Source organism: Helianthus annuus, chromosome 9 (genome assembly GCF_002127325.2).
Source record: "Helianthus annuus cultivar XRQ/B chromosome 9, HanXRQr2.0-SUNRISE, whole genome shotgun sequence".
NCBI lineage: Eukaryota > Viridiplantae > Streptophyta > Magnoliopsida > Asterales > Asteraceae > Helianthus > Helianthus annuus.
Genome location: NC_035441.2, coordinates 163,518,118 through 163,529,388, shown reverse-complemented (window position 1 = coordinate 163,529,388; position 11,271 = coordinate 163,518,118).

The following is an 11,271-nucleotide window of genomic DNA, read 5'->3' as shown; positions in this document are numbered from 1 at the left end:
AGCATTTAGTTAGTTTTTATTTTTCTTAGTTTAAAAATCTTTTCTAACTTTTTGATTTGATTAGACGTTGAGGATAAACCGGTACTAAAAGCTCTTGTGTCCTTGGACGACCTCGGTATCTTACCAACACTATACTACGTCCACGATGGGTGCACTTGCCCATATGTGTGTTTAGTGTTAGTAAATATTGTGTTTTTATAAATTTAAAACTTGGCTAAAAGTGTAAAAAGGGCTTAAAATATACATCAAAAATATATAACACTACACACGCATCATTGTTCATGCATATTTTTTTTCCTGTAGTTTTCTTATCATTCCAATGAGGCACATAGCCTACCATTTTTACAAGAGATGTAGGTAGTGAAGAGTTACTCTTAATTGATAATTTATTAGAGACATAAAACTCTAATAAAAGTTTCACTTAATTAGTGATTTAATTAGAGACATAAAAACTCTAATAAAAGCTAATCAAGTGATATAAAAACTCTATTCAAGAGTTCGTCACCATGAAGAGTCAATTAATTATCACTAAATTAATTTCCATTCACATTATTCTAATTTTCCAACAATCCCCCACATGAATGGAGATTGATCAAAACACACAAAAATCCGAATGCAACATCGACAATTGAGTATTGCATGATAGGTAGGTATTAGCTTTGAACCTTCCTTTGTGAAGCATACTTAGTCTCCTAGCGGTGTGTAGACGCGATGTCCTTAAACAAACGCCCATTTGTGTCGACGACAATACACTTCACACAATACTCTCCTTAGCCGGGTCATCCCCTCATAGTCGTGTCCAATAATGGTCGTGGAACACTTTCCTCGTTCTGCGAGAGCTGTAGGAATTGTGCTCCCAATTCCATTCGAAGCGACCCCACTTCTCTCTAACATAGGTGATTCTATTAAATCATTAAAAGCATTGTGGTTACTATGATGGCGCAAATCATTTACCACATAATATGCTTAGCCTCACAATTTGTCACTGAATTTCATAGGAATGAACTAGGACGTATTTAAACACCCTTTTATCGTTTAAGAGGTATATATGACCATATATACTAGCTTATGCATATCAGTTATGCCCACATAGTGACCACCCTTAGGCATATGAATACCTTGTCCTATTGAACTTAGATCTTGGGATCTGCAGTCAACTAAGATAGGTTTCCTTCACACCCTTTTTCCATGGGCTTTAGTGTCATTCCACAACTTGATCTCTAATAAACCCTCAGGTTGTTGGATCCATAACATTATCTTTGTCTTTGACAAGTCACTGAAGATAACTTTGCAATTGAGATCAATTGGCATGACGTGTTCATAACTCGAAAGTTAACATTGCCTATTGTCAACTTCTAAGACTATAACCTCAGTGGTCACCTGAATCTGGTTATATTATTTGTCTTAGAATGATACATTTATCATTTAAGGCAAACACATCTGCATTATACAGTACGACATTTGTGTCCTCCACTTAGTCGTCTGTTTGCAATGTTAGATTGGATTACAAAATCCTTATTGCCAAAATTTTATGGTACAAATGCAGGACACCCCCACATTTAAGTGTTATTGAATAACATCTAGATGGGTTAATGAGAACCATTTCTACATACCCTTATAGGGTTGTTTCTTAAATGGATCCTCCCCCACATTTCTTGCCATTTGATCAACATTTCCGTAACACCACTTATGGCGACATTTATACACATATGATTGAACAAGATCAACCTCATCGCATCAGTGAATTCAACTCATATTGCATTAGCTTTCATAAGCTTCCGAGCTGACCAAAGCAACACATGCCATTGTCATAAGTTTGTCACCAACTTAGAATAATTCTAATTTAACATCTAGAATAAGCTTAGACAATGAGTTCTCCTCATTAGCTTTTCAAACAAATTCTTAAAAAGTTTCATGCCTTTTCCTTATAATGAATGAAAATTCTCCTTCAATTTTGTCTATACACAAATTCTTTTTGTGTTCATACACATTTGAATGTTTAGAGTTAATTAGTCTCCGTCAAGACCCATAATTAACCAAGTACTAGTCTAGCATGCTTTAGACTACAATACTTTAGCATGTGAACAGAAGATGCATCATTCTGATTCTTCACAGCCCTAAGGATATCATAATATCACTTTGCGACATTCATCCCTTATTAAGACAAAATAATGAGACTTATTTATAATCCTAAAACATCAATATTTAGGAAGGTCTCACAAATTATTGTATATAGCACATAGCTAAATTTCATCATTCATTTAAGGAACATAACTTGTTTACCTTTGATCTCCAACAATCTACCATTGACTCATAAGTATTTAAACATAGTCTTAATCCAAGTCACTTGGTGAACACATTCATCACCAACAAGATGAATGTTTCTCGTCTACAATCACTATTATGTGTGAGATAGAGTCAACTAGATCAACACTCAACAACATGGCATTCATAATTTTGCCATAAGTGATTTGCACACATCTATTGTTATTCATTAGGAGATATGTATATTTAGGATGCTCTCCCAAATGAAGGTAAAATCTCCATATAGATCTAACAATAATCAAGTGGTAGACGCATCTACTTATAAATCTCGCAATATTTATTAAAGATATACAATAACATATAGTACTTTTACTTTCATATGTTAGAATTCACACTTGTGGATTTTCCAATGACTTCTAATGAAGTATGTCGACATGAATGTCGTTAGTGTATTTCATCTCAATACACTCACTACGTTATTTCATTACTCACTCATGATGTGGTTATACATTTGATGTTTCGTCTTTGACTTTTAGTCAATGTAACAACTCTCAAGTTGTTTATGTCCAAGTATTTTCATGTACTATCCGTTTAAAACCATATTCTTTTAAACAATGTATAACTGACATTATAATTATTTTCAACAAAAATAATTTATACGTCACAACCATTAGTGATTTATTTCTTTGTAAAAAATTGCATGTGTTATCCGAAGATATTGAACATAAAACAATAAAATACATTGGAAACTAAATCATAAGTGTCAATCACTTTTGAAATTTAAACGGAAGCATAGACAATATGTAGACATCAAATAGCAAAATGCTTTTATCTTCAACACTTTATAATCTGACTGAAATCTTCTCAACAATATCGTCCCATGTCATGTCTTGAGGTACTCCCTCAATAAGACTCCATGCACTTGTAAGTACAAGTTTCTCATTTTATCTTGAAACTTTAAACTTGGACAATTATGCTCAAAACAATACCAAATTGTTACAAATACTACATTTAAGTAATAAACTTGAACAATTAAATTTGTTCACAACAAAACCAAGTTGTTTTGCAACAAATAACATTTTCTAACACGCATGTTAGAAAAAAAATGTTATAACAAGCACATTATAAAATCGAACGTTTACATAAAATGTTTTCCAAAGATATAGCTTATAAAATAAACCATTTCTCATCATTTTTAATGCACACATAGGCAATTAAATGTTTACATAAAACATTTCTGTTCATTATGAACAATCTCTAACCTCGTATTCGTGATATACATTTTCTAACAGACGTGTTAGAAAATTTAAGTCATTTTATATATACAAAACATGACCAAATTAAGGCATTACATGTCATCAATAAAACTCTACTCAAGAGTTTCACCATATGAAGAGTTAAGAGTCTCACTAATTATAGACTTAAACTCTAATAAAACTCATCAAATGTCATCATTAAAACTCTACTCAAGAGTTTCACCATATGAAGAGTTAAGAGTCTCAATAATTATAGACTTAAACTCCAATAAAACTCATCAAATGTCATCATTAAAACTCTACTCAAGAGTTTCACCATATTAAGAGTTAAGAGTCTCAAAAACTATAGACTTAAACTCTAATAAAACTCATCAAATGTCATCATTAAAACTCTACTCAAGAGTTTCACCATATGAAGAGTTAAGAGTCTCAATAATTATAGACTTAAACTCCAATAAAACTCATCAAATGTCATCATTAAAACTCTACTCAAAAGTTTCATCATATGAAGAGTTTAATTAGTAATTAAAATTTCACTCAAATGGATTTAAAAATCACAAATTAAAGTTGGTGATAAATCCCACACAACTACACCATCACTTTATGGTTATCTGAATCTTGAAGCCAATCAAACATCAATTTCAATGTATGACCTTTTATTTCTAAATCATACAAAGCATTAAAATCAATGCTACAACAAATTACTTATATAAAATGTTTAAATAAAACATTTCAAAGCATTTGTATTTTAACTATTTTTTAACAATCATGTTAAAATAAAATAATTTCTGACGCGCACGTTAGAAATATTAACATTTCCACAAAATGTTAATTCGACTTGCTAAAACACATATATGGTTCAAATAAATAAGTCATTTCTAATACACACGTTAGAAACTAAACAATTAAAAAATTGCTTCCAAACTAACGCGTTTCATGAACGTTTCTAACACACATGTTAGAAGACAAATGATTACAAAAATCATTATAAGACTTATTTGTTCATATCAATCCATGGGTGGATGAAAAGTCTACATTAAATAGAGACGTAAAACTCTAATCAACTAATATAAAACTTTTACTTAAAGACATAAAACTTTACTTAAGATAATTTAACGTTTACAAAAAAAACGTATGGTTTACACGAATAATTCCGTTCTAACACACATGTTAGAGAATTTAACGTTTACAAAAAACATATGGTTTACACTAATAAACCCCTTCTAACACAAAAGTTAGAAAAATTAACGATTCCCAAAATCGTTTCAAAACCAAACGTTTGAACCAAAACTATTCGTTTTGTACCACGGTATAGGATTTAAGATTGTATTTCAATCTCAAGAAATCCAAACACAACAAGTTGTACTACATACATATTTCCCAAAAAAAAAAATATTTATAAGACCATAATCTCTAAAAATATTTTTTTTATTATAAATCTTTTCGTGAACCCAAAATCCTTATAAATAAGGTTTTATGATTGTAGCAACAATCTCACGAAATTTGTTTTAAGCTTGTAGGAAATGGGTCACAATTATAACAAAAATTCTATAAATAAATATAAAATGGTAAAGATACTCTCTTTACATAATTTTTGGGAAATTGTAATACCTGTACCGTGTACAAAACCATACAAAATTAAATATGAAATACAACATATTTAAATAAATCGATTCAAATCGTTTTCTTTGACAAGAGCTTGAGAAGCGTCTTCTTGTACAATTTCTGCTACAAGAACTTGAACCGCGTCTCCTTGTGCGATCCTTCTTGGCTGCAAAAATGAACAAACTGATGTTGACGGTTGTGGCTGAGGCACGTGTTCAACACGCTTCCCTTAAAACAGATTTCGTGCCTCTACTAAAGATGACGCGTCTGTTTCCCAGGGTACAACAGCGGAAGCAGTATGTACTGCCGGAAATGGCCACGCGCCCGAGGTTACACCGGATAAAATTATATTGTTAGAACTTGTGGAAAATAATGATATGAAGGTGATGAAATTGAATAGAGAAAACATCTCTCTAAGTATCCAACACACGGGCCTTCAAGTCTTCACCACTTCTCCAAGAATTCTTCATGCATATTTTTTTTTTCTTGTAGTTTTCTCATCATTCCAATGAGGCACATAACCTACCATTTTTACAAGAGATGTAGGTAGTGAAGAGTTACTCTTAATTGATGATTTATTAGAGACATAAAACTCTAATAAAAGTTTCACTTAATTAGTGATTTAACTAGAGACATAAAAACTCTAAAAAAAACTAATCAAGTGACATAAAAACTCTATTCAAGAGTTTGTCACCATGAAGAGTCCATTAATTATCACTAAATTAATTTCCATTCACATTATTCTAATTTTTCAACAACAAACACTAACACACAACACATTTGAGTTTCTTCTCATCCCCCGACTCACTTTCGAGCACAACTATGATAAAAATGGATCAGTGTGAAGGTTACATATCCTTGTATAGATTTTTGATAAAGTTTGTTACGATTGCAGTGTTGGATGAACGACGCGTGGCTTCAATTAGGTTGTTAAATGATAAGCACTCACCTCATCCTTGCATATATATATATATAGTGTCTAGATTGAAAGGATGAGCGTGAGAATACAAAAAAAAAAAGTTGTAATCGGTGAGGAGTGTGGTTAATTAATTGTGTGTGCGCACGTGCTCTCATCTTCTTTATTATATTGTAATTATTTTGTAATCATTCGATGGCTAGTTGTTATATTGTGGGTGATTATTTTTCACTGTTTTTAATTGTTGTCAAGTTCTCATTCCACCATTTAAAGATATCATTTGCTGAAATTAACTAATTTTTCATTGTTGAAGATAAACATTTCTTGGACCAACATGTAGTTAGAAATATTCTATAACTCGACATGAAGATCAACGGTCAGATGAGACTTGAGAGTTCAAAGATCTTTAAATGTATTACTCGACGACTCTTTTATATGAACAATCCTCTAAGTGCGAACATATAATGGTCAATGCCCATATCATCTTATTATGTGTCTATAAATCTTAAGTTCCTTTACAATTGACTCCTACAAAGCAACACTTCATTGAAGTCAAAGATTAAGATTGAAGAAAGAAATATTCACTAGGGTAGTAGAGCAATGTGAAGATTACGATTTAGAAGATATGTGATTGTATTTATAAGATCTATGAGATGTATCATAAATCATGTTTAACATTTGATAAATATTCTAATATGAATATAGGTCTAAGTTTGTTCTTAGATTAAGTATTGATAATTATATGTCCAAGTTTGTTCTTAGATTCTAAGTGTGTTCTTAGATTATCCATATGTTCTTCAATCGCATGTTTGGTTTCGCCAAACAAACATTAACACTTTTATTAAATGTCAAGTTTATGAATTAATCGTTGAAAAACTTGAAATCTTATTATTCATCATATTGACTATCACCTGTCGATGCAAGCAAATATCTTTTTTTTTCTTTCAAACATGTTATAGAGTATATTGTATATGACACATTATAGAGGCATATTCAGAAACTCAGGAAAAACTATTAAAAACAATTTACTTATATTATAAACCGAAAGAAGAGGAAGCATCCTTAACAAAATTTTTATTTTATTGTGAAACTAGCCTAATAGCAAACAATAAGAGAAAGAGATCTAGGGAGAAAGAGACTGATATTTCATTGATAGATATGATCTTTACAATAAGATACAGTGAATAAATATAGAACAGTAAGTCTTGGAAAACAAGTTAATATATATTAGGAGTTGATAACCATATAATATATAATATTTATAACATATTTGTTATTTTTCAAAGATAGAATGAAGAAGAAAAATCAGTCAATATCCAGATATAAGATATTTCACATCCATGTTGTATTTTAAACCATATATCTTAAATAAACCCTAAAATCTTATATCATGTTTGTTAAGAAATATCGAAATCATATAACTAGAGGGAGCTATCAACTAAAATGGAGAAGTTTAATGAAGTTTGTAGAGTTGTCAGAACATCGTTCAAAATGCATCATATCATATGTATGTCAACAATGTGGTTTTATAACAAATGTTTCCATGTCGTCAATGATGTGTTAAAATAAATGTTGCCCATGTCATCAAAGAAATCTTTCGAAACTACCAAAAAGATAGACTATTTAAAGTGCTTATCTTATAAAGCTTTTTTTTAATCATTAAGTATAGTGTTCTTTTGCTGTATATATTTTTAATCAACTAGGAATAACACCCGCGCGCGTTGCGGCGCGAATATAATGCAAACATCGAATGGATTAGTCTAAATGTTATGGGATGTGTTAACCATATGAAAACGTGCATTTCGACATATCTGATCAAACTCAATATAACCTATATAAGCATTGCGATTAGATCAAAACATAAAGTAAATCAAATTTATACCATACAATCATCACGTATTATATAGGATTCAACTCATACATAGAAAACGTAACGGGTATAACGGAAAAGCTGACACGTATAATCAAAAGAGATTAATTAGAACTTTTGAAAAAAAGAAACCACAATTTGACTCCACTCGGTTCGAAACAAAATTAATGAACCATTCATAAAATAAGCACGGAAACAGATTATATATACTTGACCTCACTCATTTCACAAAAAAAGCTTATGTTGAAACATACGCCAACTCGAATTTATACCGAAATGTACATAAAATATGCACATAAAAGATGTTTTTTTAAACAAAAAGTATTATATTTGATCTGACTTGTTTCCAGAAAAAAGTTTACATTAAAACATAAACAAATCGAATTCATACCAACGCGTACATAAAAAAATGCGCGTAAAATTAGGTTTTTTAAGTAAAGGAGGTATAAGGGTGAACTCGAAACAAATTATTTTTAGTAAATAAAACTAATAGGTTAAATATGTTTGTAAAATCATACCAAGTATCCACAATGCCACACAACCAACAACAGAAGAGCTCGTAAAATAAAATAAATAAAAAAAGAAAAAAACAAAACTGAACGAAAACAGAAGTAAAATGGTTGAATCACGCACGCCCGTTGCGGTGTGGTAATGCGAAGAAATTAGATCGTAACGTAAAATGTAGAAAGAAAAAACTAAGTTAATCTAGGGTCCCGCGCATTGGAACGAACTTGTCAAACGTAAAATAATAGACGTGTAACGAAACGTAAAACGAAAAACTTGCAAAACGTGAAAAGTATGGAGGAACAAAGTTGAAAATAGAAAATGTAAAGATTAAATTAGAAAAGATAAAAAGCTTTAGGTTAAATGAAAAAATCAAAAGGGTTTTAATGTAAAAGATGAAAACCTTTAGGTTTAAAGTGGAAAATCAATTTTTTTTTTGAAACACACCCAATGCTTGGTGTACAACTCCTAAAGCATCATAATGTTGCTTATTTATAGTAATAAAATAAAATAAGAGAGATTTCTATGAACCAATGTATATATATATTTATAGATAAACAATGTAATAGTGTAAACATCAACATGAAAGATAAAAGATGAAATGAAAGTTTAAACACTTCTTGATGAAAGGCTTTAGTCGGGGGCTAAGGGACGAACTGACAAAGCATATGGTAGGTAAGCGAAAAACTCGATTGTCATGATGAAAGGCTTTGGAAATTATTTTTTGAATGGTGGTCTTGGTCGTCCATAGTAATCGAGGATCAATGCAAACTAGTGATTAATAGAAATCGGTAATTTACTTGTAGCAACTGTGATCAATATCTAATATGATATCGATAGTAACTGTAATTATTACTAACTTGTGTTGTTAGCAACTACAACCAACATCAACCGTTATCACTGGTAACTAGTCAGCCAGTACAAAGCGGGCATCAACCACTTGGACGATCAACAACAACTAAGTTAGAGTTACCGTTAACAGACCAATTAATAGCAGTAACCAAGGGCATCAACAACAAGTTGGATGGTATTATTGTTGACATACAAATTATCATTACTACTAAGTTAATGCTAAAGGAGTTCATGCTAATGCTAATTGTGACCAAATAATTACTAACTGTTTTAAGTGTCAACTAACTCACTCTTTCACGAAAACGCTATAAACTAAATGTTGTAATGATTCCCCAACTATAAAACTGAGTTTTTGGATTAATTTTGTTACACATTGATGCTCCACACTTGTTATGTACAAAGGTTCATTATCAACATGTTCATTTACTCAAGGAATTGACAAAGGATGAACAAATCATGATTATCCACGTTTACATCTTCGTTCAGTGGTCATATAATTCTTTTGGGTGTGGTTGAGAGTTACACTAGCATAGTATATCAGGTGAAAATGTTTATTTTTCCTCCGTCCCTATACAGCTTCGACTGCGCAATCACTCGTTTCACACATAAGCTCAAATGGTAATACCCAATCAGGTGCTACCATTATTAGAGTATCTACTAGCTTCTGTCTTATCATTTCAAAGGCCTTGATACACTCTGGACCAAAGAAAGTGTCGTCTTTCTCCAAAAGGTGAGTCATAGGTCATACAATCTTTGAAAAAACCTTGATGTGGGAGGTGGAAGCTTAGCAATAGTGTCTATCTTCGTTTTATCTACTTCCAAACTATCCTTAGAAATCTTATGTACCAGAACAATGCTTTCATTAACAATAAAGTGGCATTTTTCCCTTTTCAATTTTAGCTTGGTTTCCTTGCAACGAATAAGCATTCTATCCAAATTCTTTAAACATAGGTTAAAATAGTCTCCAAAGACAGAAAAATCATCCATGAAAACTTCCATAGAATCTTCAATTATGTCAAGGAAAATCGCCGTTACACATTTGGAATGTGGCTAGGGAGTTACACATCCCGAACGGCATGCGTCGACATGCGAAAGTTCCAAATGAACAAGTGAATGTTTTCTTTTCTTGCTTCAGGAAGGAAAGGAATTGGAAGTATCCTAAAAAACCGTCTAGAAAATAACAGAATTATTTTCCAGCTAGATGCTCAAGAGTTTGATCTATGAAAGGGTAATGGGAAGTGATCTTTTTGTGGCTTCATTTAACTTTCTATAATCTATGCACACAAGTCATCCAGTCACTATTCTAGTTGGAATGGGCTTATTTTTCTCACTAGCAACAACCGTCATTCCACCTTTCTTGGCCACAACTTGAACAAGGCTGACCCATTTAGAGTCAAAGATAGGATATATTAAACCAACATCTAATAGCTTAAGAATCTCCTTTTTAACTACCTCTTGCATCTTATGATTCATTCTTTTTTGATGCTACACTACTGGCTTATGTTCTTCTTCTATCAAGATCTTGTGAGTGCAGTATGTATGATCGATTCCTTCAATGTTCATGATCTTCCAAGCAATGGCTTGCTTGTGACCTTTTAAAACAACAAGGAGTTTTTCTTTGTTTTCTTCTTTTAACTTAGATGATATGATAACTGGGAGCTTTCCTGCATCATCTAGAAATGCATATTCTATATGCGAGGAGAGCTCCTTTAACTCTATTGCGTGTGGTTCCTTTATTGAAGTTTTTGACTCTGGATCTTTTATGTACAGGATTTCAAATACTTCATCTTGATTATCTTCATTCAACTCTTCTTCAAACTCTAAAGCTCCAGATAGATCTCGGCCACATACCAACATGAGCCATGATGGAATCTATAAAGTAAACTGAGTCGTCTTGCTCCTTGGCATTCTTCATCGAATCTTTGATAAACTTGTATCTTAATAAAACTCGTTATACGTTTTCATTCTTAGTTTATTAAAGTATTAAAAAAAATAAATATAAA